Below are 9,609 nucleotides of genomic sequence, written 5' to 3'. Positions count from 1 at the left end.
AGGCAATACATGGCTTGCCAAAAAGACCTAAAGCAATGTGGGTGCAGAATGAACACTTTTGAAAAATCCTATCCCTACAAATACATAATTCAAGTTTCTTAGTTATATAGTGTTTAAGAACTCACAACCAAGAAGAACCCAAACGTAGTTTTGTCTACAAAGTGCTTCTTGGTCATCTGCATCAGGGTGTGTGATCACAGGGAATGGGTGGCCAGGGGCTTATCCAGCTTGAGAGCTCTCTTCAGAAAAAGATTGCAAACTTGTAAATCAAAAAATATCAGGGACTAGAAAAGAAATCACATTTAAAAAGTTAAAAACTGACAAATACTGAAACATTCAATCAACCAGGAAAATGACATATTTTTTTGCATGTGGGGGCGGTACTAGGGATGAAATTCAGAGGCACTCGACCACTAAGCCACATCCCCAGCCCTATTTGTATTTTATTTAGAGACAGGGTCACACTGAGTTGCTTAGCACTTTCTTTTGACAAGGCTGGCTTGGAACTCACAAGCCTCCCAAGCCGCTAGGATTACAGGCATGCGCCACCATGCCTGGCAGGAAAATGACATAATTTTGTCAATTACCTTCCTAACACATTTCTAAGTCATCTTTTTCCTTATTTATTTGTTTGTTTGTTTGTTTGTTTTGGACTTCATGCTCTTTGGGCAACTTTTTGGACAATTATATTTTCTACACAGAGAACAGAAGGACTTCACTATCTCATTGAGCAGGGTTGTTCAAATTTATTTTATTGATGTTTGATAAAAGTTTCAGCTTCTCAACTCATTACTGGTCATTTCATATACATTTTTAGGACTGTGGTCGATATCAGGAAGACTTCTATCAGATTTCTTTAACATGTGAACTCTAAGGTTTAGAAGAATTTTCCACCAGTTGCATCTAAGATACATGTCAAAGCAAAATTTCCTCCTCCACCACCTATGTATTTCTGAAGCTGGGTACCGCATGATCAGCAGGTTGGCCACACCTGTGGCCTTGCACCTGCACGGAGGGCAGTCTGAGTTCTTTGAGGTGCCATTCCAACACCAAGAAAACCAGCAGTAACTTGGCTAAGTGCAGAAGTATGAGTCAAATAGAGCCCATTGGTTGTCATGGTGACCATGGTGGATGTTGCCACACCCACCAGATGGTATGAGGGAAGGTATCCTGGGTGAGGAGGAGGAAAAATAAATATATCCCATAAACCCAAACTAATCATATTCCCAGTTCAGCTTTCCCACAGTTAAGGGCCTACAACCCTCCAATGACAGTTGACACAAGAGCAAATGTGATCAAGAAAAGGCTGGGAATGTGAGCCAATGGTTAAGTAGCCCTGGGTTCAATCCCTGGAACCAAAAAAAAAAAAAAAAAAAAAGAGGTCAAGGTGCATACCTATAATACCAGCCACTGGAGAGACTGAGGCAAGAGGACAAAAAATTCAAGTCCAGCTTCAGCAAAATAAAATAAAAAGCGCTCAAGATGTAGCTCAGTGGTAAAGTGCCCCTGATTCAATCCTCAGTATCAAAAAATAAAAAGTATCAAAAAAAATAAAAACTTCAATAAAATCTAAATTTCACTTAAGTCACTGTAAATCTGCCTCTGACTAAATGTGACTATTTCCTCATGCCAGACAACTTTAACAAAACAACCTTCAGCCCGATGACTTCATGTGAAGGATTGTTTTGTGTTTTTAAAATATCAGCTCATTTAATCTTCACAACTCTATTAGGTTGTCATTGCATGTCTGAGAAAATAGACTCTGAAAGAGCAATCCACTTCAGAAGCACAACGCTGGCACGATCATTTCAAACCTGGAACATGCAAGTGTGCTCTCCTGCATCCTTGAGAGAATAGAATGAGTTTGGGGTGGAAAGAGAGCAAGAAAATACCTTTCTATGCTTTTTTTCTCACATACATGACTACAGGTATGTGAGTGACATGCAGGACCAGCTATGGAAAAGAAGCAAGCAGTGTCTCCCAGGATCCAGTGCAGAACTTAAAGAGACCCAAAGTTAGTATATTCAATAACTCTCCAGGGAAGTGGACTCTATGGAGCTGAGCTGAGATGCTTACCTGCAGGCTGATATGTCTGTGTAAAAAACAGGAGAGCCAAGGTTGCACAAATCAAAACCTGTGCACACTACAGCTTTATTCATTGTACTAAAAAATGGGGCCCAACACAGATGTCCATCAATGAGTGAATGATTAAACATACATACCATGGAATAAAAGGTCAAGCTATTAATACACACAGCAACTTGGATGACTGTCCAGGAAATTATACTGAGTAAAGACATCTTAAACGGTCATGTACTTTATGATTTCATTTATATAACATTCTCAAAATGACAAAATTATAGAAATAGAGAATGGATTATTGATTGCCTGGGATCTGGGATAGGGGCTAGGGCAGATGTGTAGTCATGACAGCAATGTGACAGGAATGCTCTGCATCTTGATTGCAGCACCGAGATGCACTGGCTGTCGCTCTGTCTTATGATTTTAAGACATTACCACTGCAGAAATGGAGTGAGGGGCAACAGGATCTCTATGTATTATTTCCTACCAATATATGTGAATCTACAATTATCCTAAAGTGAAAATTCTAATTTTAGGAAACAACCTATATATTAGGAGCTGATTGTTTACTTTTAGTTTTTCTCCTGTATTTTATGATTCTTTTTTGTAAATTCATTTGAACATGTTAGCCAATTTATTTCTTTAAGACCTAAAACTGTTTGATTATTTGGCATAGAATTCCAAGCCTAAAAATGTATCCTGGGGAGGCTGGGGTTGTGGCTCAGTGGTAGAGCACCTGCCTAGCACATGTGAGGCACTGGGTTCAATCCCCAGTACCACACAAAAATAAATAAAGGCATTGTGTCCATCTACAACTAAAAAAAATTTTAAAAATGCAACCTGAGGAAAAATCCAAAATGTAGCCAAAGATGTTCACTGGAATATTATTTCCTAGAGCAGAAGAATAAAAGGAAACTTGTATCAATATCAAAGCAGCATTAGATACAAATCATATCCACACAATGGAATGTTCTGCAATCATTAAAGATAATCTAGCAAAAATCAGTGACATGTTAAGAGGCAAAACGTTAGCATACCACTAAGGGAGAAAATGAAAATAGAAAACTGTGCATTTGGTATAATTTCACTAATCTATCATGACATGTATAGAATGAGGGAATAATCCAAATGTTAGCAATAATAATAACCAGGCATAGATTTGTGAGTGACTTTTATTCTGTTATCTTATAATCTTTTTGGTTTTCTACAATGCACTTGCCACTGGTATGATCCTAGACTAGTTATCTTTCTAAACCTGCTGTCCTCATTTATTCATAAAATGGAGATAATAATAGTACCTTCCTTATATTTTCTACTACATCTATAGTGTTTAGCAAACCATTCAATACATAATAAATGACAAATAAATGTTACTTGTTTGACCAAAAAAAAAGAATAGAACATGACAGGGACTGGGGATATATATGGATGTAGTTCAATAGTATTTGCCCAGCATGTGCAATGGTTTGATCTCCAGCACTGAAAAAAAAAAAGACTAGATATTCAAACCTCATTAAGAATATAAAATGCTAAGCTGGGTACATGGCCCATGCCTGTAATCCTAGCCGCTCAGGAGGCTGTGGCAGGAGGATCACAGAGTTCAAAGCCAGCCTCAGCAAAAAGGAAGCACTAAGCAACTCAGTGAGACCCTATCTCTAAATGAAAATCCCAAATAGGGATAGGGATGTGACTCAGTGGCCAAGTACCCCTGAGTTTAATCCCTGGTACCAAAACACACACACATATATGTGTGTGTGTATGTGTGTGTGTGTGTGTGTGTGTGTGGTGTGTATTAATACTTCCTAATAGTAAGTTAAGCCCTGGGCTAAGAATCCACAAAGTTAATTCAAATATGATTGCTGTCATTAGATAATTTGTGTAAGCCATTCATCAACAGTTTTATTCAGTTTTTATTACATGCCAAAGAACATTTTTCTAATAAAATGAAAAAAAATTATTGTCATTGTTGAATCAAGATTCAAATGGACTTTACTAATAACATATATATAACTTGATTTAATGCTTACTAGGGTACTATTACATAGATTTTTTACCTTAGAAGATTCTGTGTAGTAAATTATGATTACAATAAATGTGCTCTAATTGAATTCAAGAAACTACTAGTTTGAATTCTCCCTGGCTTCCTGGCTAAGCTTATGTCCAGTATACCAGAAAACTGTAGGGTTTTCTGTGACAATCTACAATTAAAAGTCTAACTCTGGGGCTGGGGTTGTGGCTCAGTGGTAGAGCAATTATTTTATTTCGCAAGCATGTATGAGGCACTGGGTTTGATCCTCAGCACCACATAAAAATAAATAAATAAAATAAAGGTTTTGTGTCCATCAACAACAACAACAACAAAAATAATTTTTAAAAAAAGTCTAACTCTGTTCAAATCATTGAAAGGCATCTATTTACAATGAAAGTTTGTGCATTAATCTACCTCAAGTCCCATCAACAATGTGGCTATACCACACTGGGAAATAATGTTGGAAATCCACATCTTCATTTGGTGGTTACATGTCCCATATACACATAAAATTCATTGGTTGTAGACTTGAGATTTGTGAGCCATAAATGTATGTCATATTCGATGTAAGATTTTTTTTTATATTGACAACCAGATAGATCCCTAGAAAGGATCAAGACTGCAGAACAGCTAAACAGGAAACCTGGGAGCTTTTAGGAGATAACGAAGTCTCAACCACCATGATCTAGAAGGAGGAAGAAAGACAGCAGAACCAAAATCTCTGAACCAACTGGACATGTAAAAGTTCATTCTTGCTCTTTTGCTCTCTCTTTCTCTGCTCCAATTTTCTTTTTATGTCTTGCTTTTGCCCTTGAACCTTAGCCCAGCTACCAAGAAAAAAAAAAAAAAAAAAAAAGGCAAGGGGGTCGGGAGAAGCAGAGCTCTGCATACAGGGGAATCCTGATCCATCACACTCTGGTTTTGCCTCAATCTTAATGGACTGGTGGATCATGCCCTATTTTATAGCCAAGCACTGTCTTATGAAAGTCAAAAGTAAAGGGTTTTTACAGGTGAGTCCTCATAGAAAGACTATAGTCATTCTATTTGTAATTATGCATTTTCAATTACTTCAATTATTTTATTTCAGCAACAAAGAACTGTTAAGAGAAGATATATTAGCATTCTTAAGCAATTTAAATCAATGTTAGTTGTTTAGATATTTATAGAAATAGTCTAAAGGAATTTTTAAATTAAACATGTATGTATAGTTATTCCTTCACAATTTTAAGTTTTGGTTGTTACTGTAAATATGCCTTTGAAAGTATTTTAAATTAAAGTACAGTAACTTGGAGTTAACACTCCAGCATATAGGCATAGGCAATGACTTTCTTAGTAGGAGCCCTAAAGCTCAGGAAATAATGTCAAGAATAAATAAATGAGGCAGCATCAAATTAAAAGTTTCTGCACAGCAAAGGAAACAATTGGGAATGTGAAGAGGAGAACCTACAGAATGGGATTAGAATCTTTGCTAGCTACTCTTCTGACAGAATTAATATCTGGAATACATAAAGAACTCAAAAAACTTAATTCTAAAAATCGAATAACCCAATTAATGAATGGACAAGTGAATTAAACAGACACTTTTCAAAAGAAGAAATACAAATGACCAACAAATACATGAAAAAATGTTCATCTCTAGCAATTAGGAAAACGCAAAACAAAACTACACTGAGATTTCATCTCATACCAGTCAGAATGGCAGTCATCAAAAATACAAATAATAATAAATGCTGGGGAGAATGTGGATAAAAAGAAACACTTTTACTCTGTTGGTAGGACTGTAATTTAGTACAACCATTATTGAAATCAGTATGGAGGTTCCTCAAAAGACTAGGCATGGAACTGCCATATAATCCAGCTATCCCACTTCTCAATATTTATCCTGAATAATTATAGTCATCTTACTACAGTGATACTTGCATACCCATGTTTACAGCAGCACAATTCACAATGGCCAAACTATGGAACCAGCCTAAGTGTCCATCAACAGGTGAACGGATAAAGAAAATGTGGTATAGATACACAATGGAGCTTTATTTAGCCATAAAGAAAAATAAAATCATGTCCTTTGCAGGAAAATGGAGGGTACTTGAGAACATTATGTTAAGCAAAATAAGTCAAACTAACTCAGGAGGTTAAGGGTTGGATGTTTTCTCTCATATGCAGAAACCAGAGAGAAAAAGGAAAAGAAAAGTGGGAATGGAGTTCATGAAAATCAAAGGGAGATCACCAGAGGAAAGGGACCAAAGGATGGGTGGTGGGGAGGGAGGGGAAAGTGCTGGGGAGTGATACAAAGGTATAAATGAACATTTATACGATGATTATCCTAGTATTATTTAAATGAGTATTTGTAGCTCAGAATAAAATTTCCAGTAATGTATCTCAAACAACATTGACAGAATAAAAAATAAGTCCCCCGAGGAAATGTAAGAAAATTTGAAGTAGTTGCAAGGATTTTTAAAATGCTATCTCTAAAGGTTCAGGGGGAGAATTTAGTTTATGGTCTAGGGATTTCTACATTGAAAAGTTTAAAATTGCTTCATAAAAAATGAAGCACAAAACAACATTTGACCATCTCATCTACATCCTTAAAAGTGTATGGGTTCCACTTGGATGAAGAAGAAATAGCCTAAGGCTCACAGTCATCTTCTGAGGTTTCTACTGCTATTAGGCAGTATAAACTTGACATTTAAAAGGGAAACAAGTATTTTAAATAAAGCCTAATCGTTACACTGAATTCTAATTTGACACTTTTGTCATCCTCACATCATGTTTATGAATTTATATTCCAAGTAGAGAACTATGCTATAATCTAATGCAATAAATACAGCCAACTGCACTTAAGGTTAAAAATAACACTTGTGGGCAGCCCTGATGGTATAGGCCTGTAATCCCTTAGCAACTTGGAAGTCTGAGACAGGAGGATTGCAAGTTTGAGGCCAGTCTCAGCAACTTAGTGAGATCCGTCTTAAAAAATAAAATAAAAAGGTCTGGGGATGTAGCTCAGTGACAAAGCTGGGTTAATTCCTAGTACCAAGAAAACTAAAACAACAACAACAAAACACTTCTTGAAAAATAGAAATATGTAACTTGTGCTTAAAGAAAATAATACAGTAAGAAAATGGGACCTGGCATGGTGGTGCACAACTATAATCCTAGTGACCCCGGGGAAGGCTGAGGCAGGAGGATGACAGGTTCCAGTCACCCTCAGCAACTTAGAGAGATACTGTCTCAAAATAAGAAAAGAAAATTTAAAGGGCTGGCAGTGTAGTTCAGTGGTAGAGTGCCCCTTGGTTCAATCAATGAAAGAAAGAAAGAAAAAGAAGAAACAAAGAGAGAAAGAAAGAAAGAGAGAGAGAGAAAGAGACAGAAATGTGGCTGAGTTATTGACTAAGTAAGTGTTTGCTATGTACTAGTAACAAACCTAGTTATCTACTCTCTAAATTAGTTGTTCGGAAGGATAAGTTCATAACTTGGGGGGAGTGACATCAGTAGAACTAGGTAAGAATGTCGACTCTAAAGTCGGACTATCAAAATTCAGAATCCCACTTTACCACTTACTCTCTAAGACTCTGTGAATATTACTTAACTTCTCTTCAATTATTTTTCCATGTCTGTAAAATGAGAGTGATACTACTACTCAGTTCATAAGACTTTTTTTTTATAACTACTGAATGTTAAAACACAAAGCAGGTAGGAAAATATCTTCCTCAAGACGAGTGTTCAATAAATGTTAGCTCTTATCTTTGATTCTTTTTCTTTTTGATGACAATAATCATACTCGTTTTTAATCCTATAAAGAACTTTTTGTAATACAAAAAGTGAATATAATATCATAGAAACCTAATAGAGCAGAAAATTGAAATGTAGAGACATGAAAACAACCTTATTTTAAGCAGAGCACCACATGTCATAGATTAGGCTGATGATGAGCTTAGCTCCTTCAGTGGATCTGACGGAGCCAAGTAACACATCTAAGAAGCCAACTCTCTGGTGAGACAGGTTTCTTCCTTCTTTTCCTTCTACCATTTTGTCGAATGCTCACTGACTTGAATGAAAGTTAGCTGAAGTGAGCAGTAATGGAATCCAAATAAAATATTTCTCTATCCAGGAGAGGTCAACCTCAGAAAAACATCAAAACAACACCTTATTTAAAGGATTTTGAGCAGCAAATTGGTGATTAAGCAACATATAAAACTATCTCTAAAAGCAGCTTCTATTGAAAGTTCCATGGAGCTTTGCAAGGCCACAGACAAGTGAGAGCAAAAGATGCCATGTTCTAGGAGGAGCATGTAGGACACAGTTATGATTTGTAGAACCTCCTTGTTCCTTTAGTTGACAAGAGCTTGCTTTGAGTCAAAATAACATTCTCCAGAAGTTCTTGGGCTTCTTGGATCCCCTGTCTTGCAGCAACATTAAGGAGCATCTGTATATCCCTAGAAGAGGCAGTTATTTAGTGATGCAAAGGAAGAGTAAACTGAAAGGATATGTGTGTCCAAATGTTTGGGCCAAGGACCAAGTTAACACCTAAACTCATTCTAAGGTACTGAGAAGAATATGTGACATGTTGGCTGGGTTTTATCATGAGTGTCTTCATAACAAAATCAGAGCTACCCAAACAAATATTCTTAAAATAGCAGAGATCAGCTGGATTCTTTTGCATTATTTAAAGGAATTTTTCTAGTCAAGAATCTTGTGTAATGTCTGAGGTGCCTCACTCTTGCAAGCAAATTCTATATGTTGGTTTGGGAATGCTAATTGGAGAGGAGTTCTACAAACCCACAAACCTGTCCATCTGACAACTGTCAGTTGTGAAATAGAACATGTTGACTATAACACATTGACTTGGCTGCCTTAAAAAGGTCATTTCAATGCCATCCATTTCCCTGCAAATTCTATGATTTTGTCATTTTTTTAATGCAGAGTAATACTCCATTGTGTATAAATGCCACATTTTTTTTATCCATTCATCTAATGAAGGGCATCTAGGTTGGTTCCACAGTCTTGCTATTGTGAATTGTGCTGCTATGAACATCGATGTAGCAGTGTCCCTGTAGCATGCTCTTTTTAGGTCTTTAGGGAATAGACCGAGAAGGGGAATGGCTGGGTCAAATGGTGGCTCCATTCCCAGCTTTCCAAGAAATCTCCATACTGCTTTCCAAATTGGCTGCACCAATTTGCAGTCCCACCAGCAATGTACAAGTGTACCCTTTTCCCCACATCCTCGCCAGCACTTGTTGTTGTTTGACTTCATAATGGCTGCCAATCTTACTGGAGTGAGATGGTATCTTAGGGTGGTTTTGATTTGCATTTCTCTGACAGCTAGAGATGGTGAGCATTTAAGCTAGCCAATCCCTAAAAAACAAATGCCAAATGTCTTCTTTGATATAAGGAGAGTAACTAAGAACAGAGTAGGGACGAAGAGCATGAGAAGAAGATTAACATTAAACAGGGATGAGAGGTGGGAGGGAAAGGGAGAGAGAAGGGAAATTGCATGG

The 9,609-nt window shown here is 36.9% G+C and overlaps 1 long non-coding RNA gene across 2 annotated transcripts in view; it reads right to left on the bottom strand.

Moving 5' to 3' along the window:
- Window positions 1-1,590: 1,590 nt before the first annotated feature.
- LOC125619788 overlaps window positions 1,591-9,609 on the bottom strand; it is a 67,579-nt gene continuing 59,560 nt past the window's right edge. The window contains exon 6 of one of the 2 annotated variants that reach the window (XR_007351379.1): window positions 1,591-2,973. This is a non-coding gene — a long non-coding RNA (uncharacterized LOC125619788). Of the gene's footprint in view, window positions 2,974-7,373; window positions 8,548-9,609 lie in introns of those variants that run through there. The other variant, XR_007351378.1, reaches the window with a different exon arrangement.

Source organism: Marmota marmota, unplaced genomic scaffold (genome assembly GCF_001458135.2).
Source record: "Marmota marmota marmota unplaced genomic scaffold, marMar, whole genome shotgun sequence".
Taxonomy (NCBI): Eukaryota; Metazoa; Chordata; class Mammalia; order Rodentia; family Sciuridae; genus Marmota; species Marmota marmota.
This window is presented reverse-complemented; position numbering and strand designations above follow the sequence as displayed.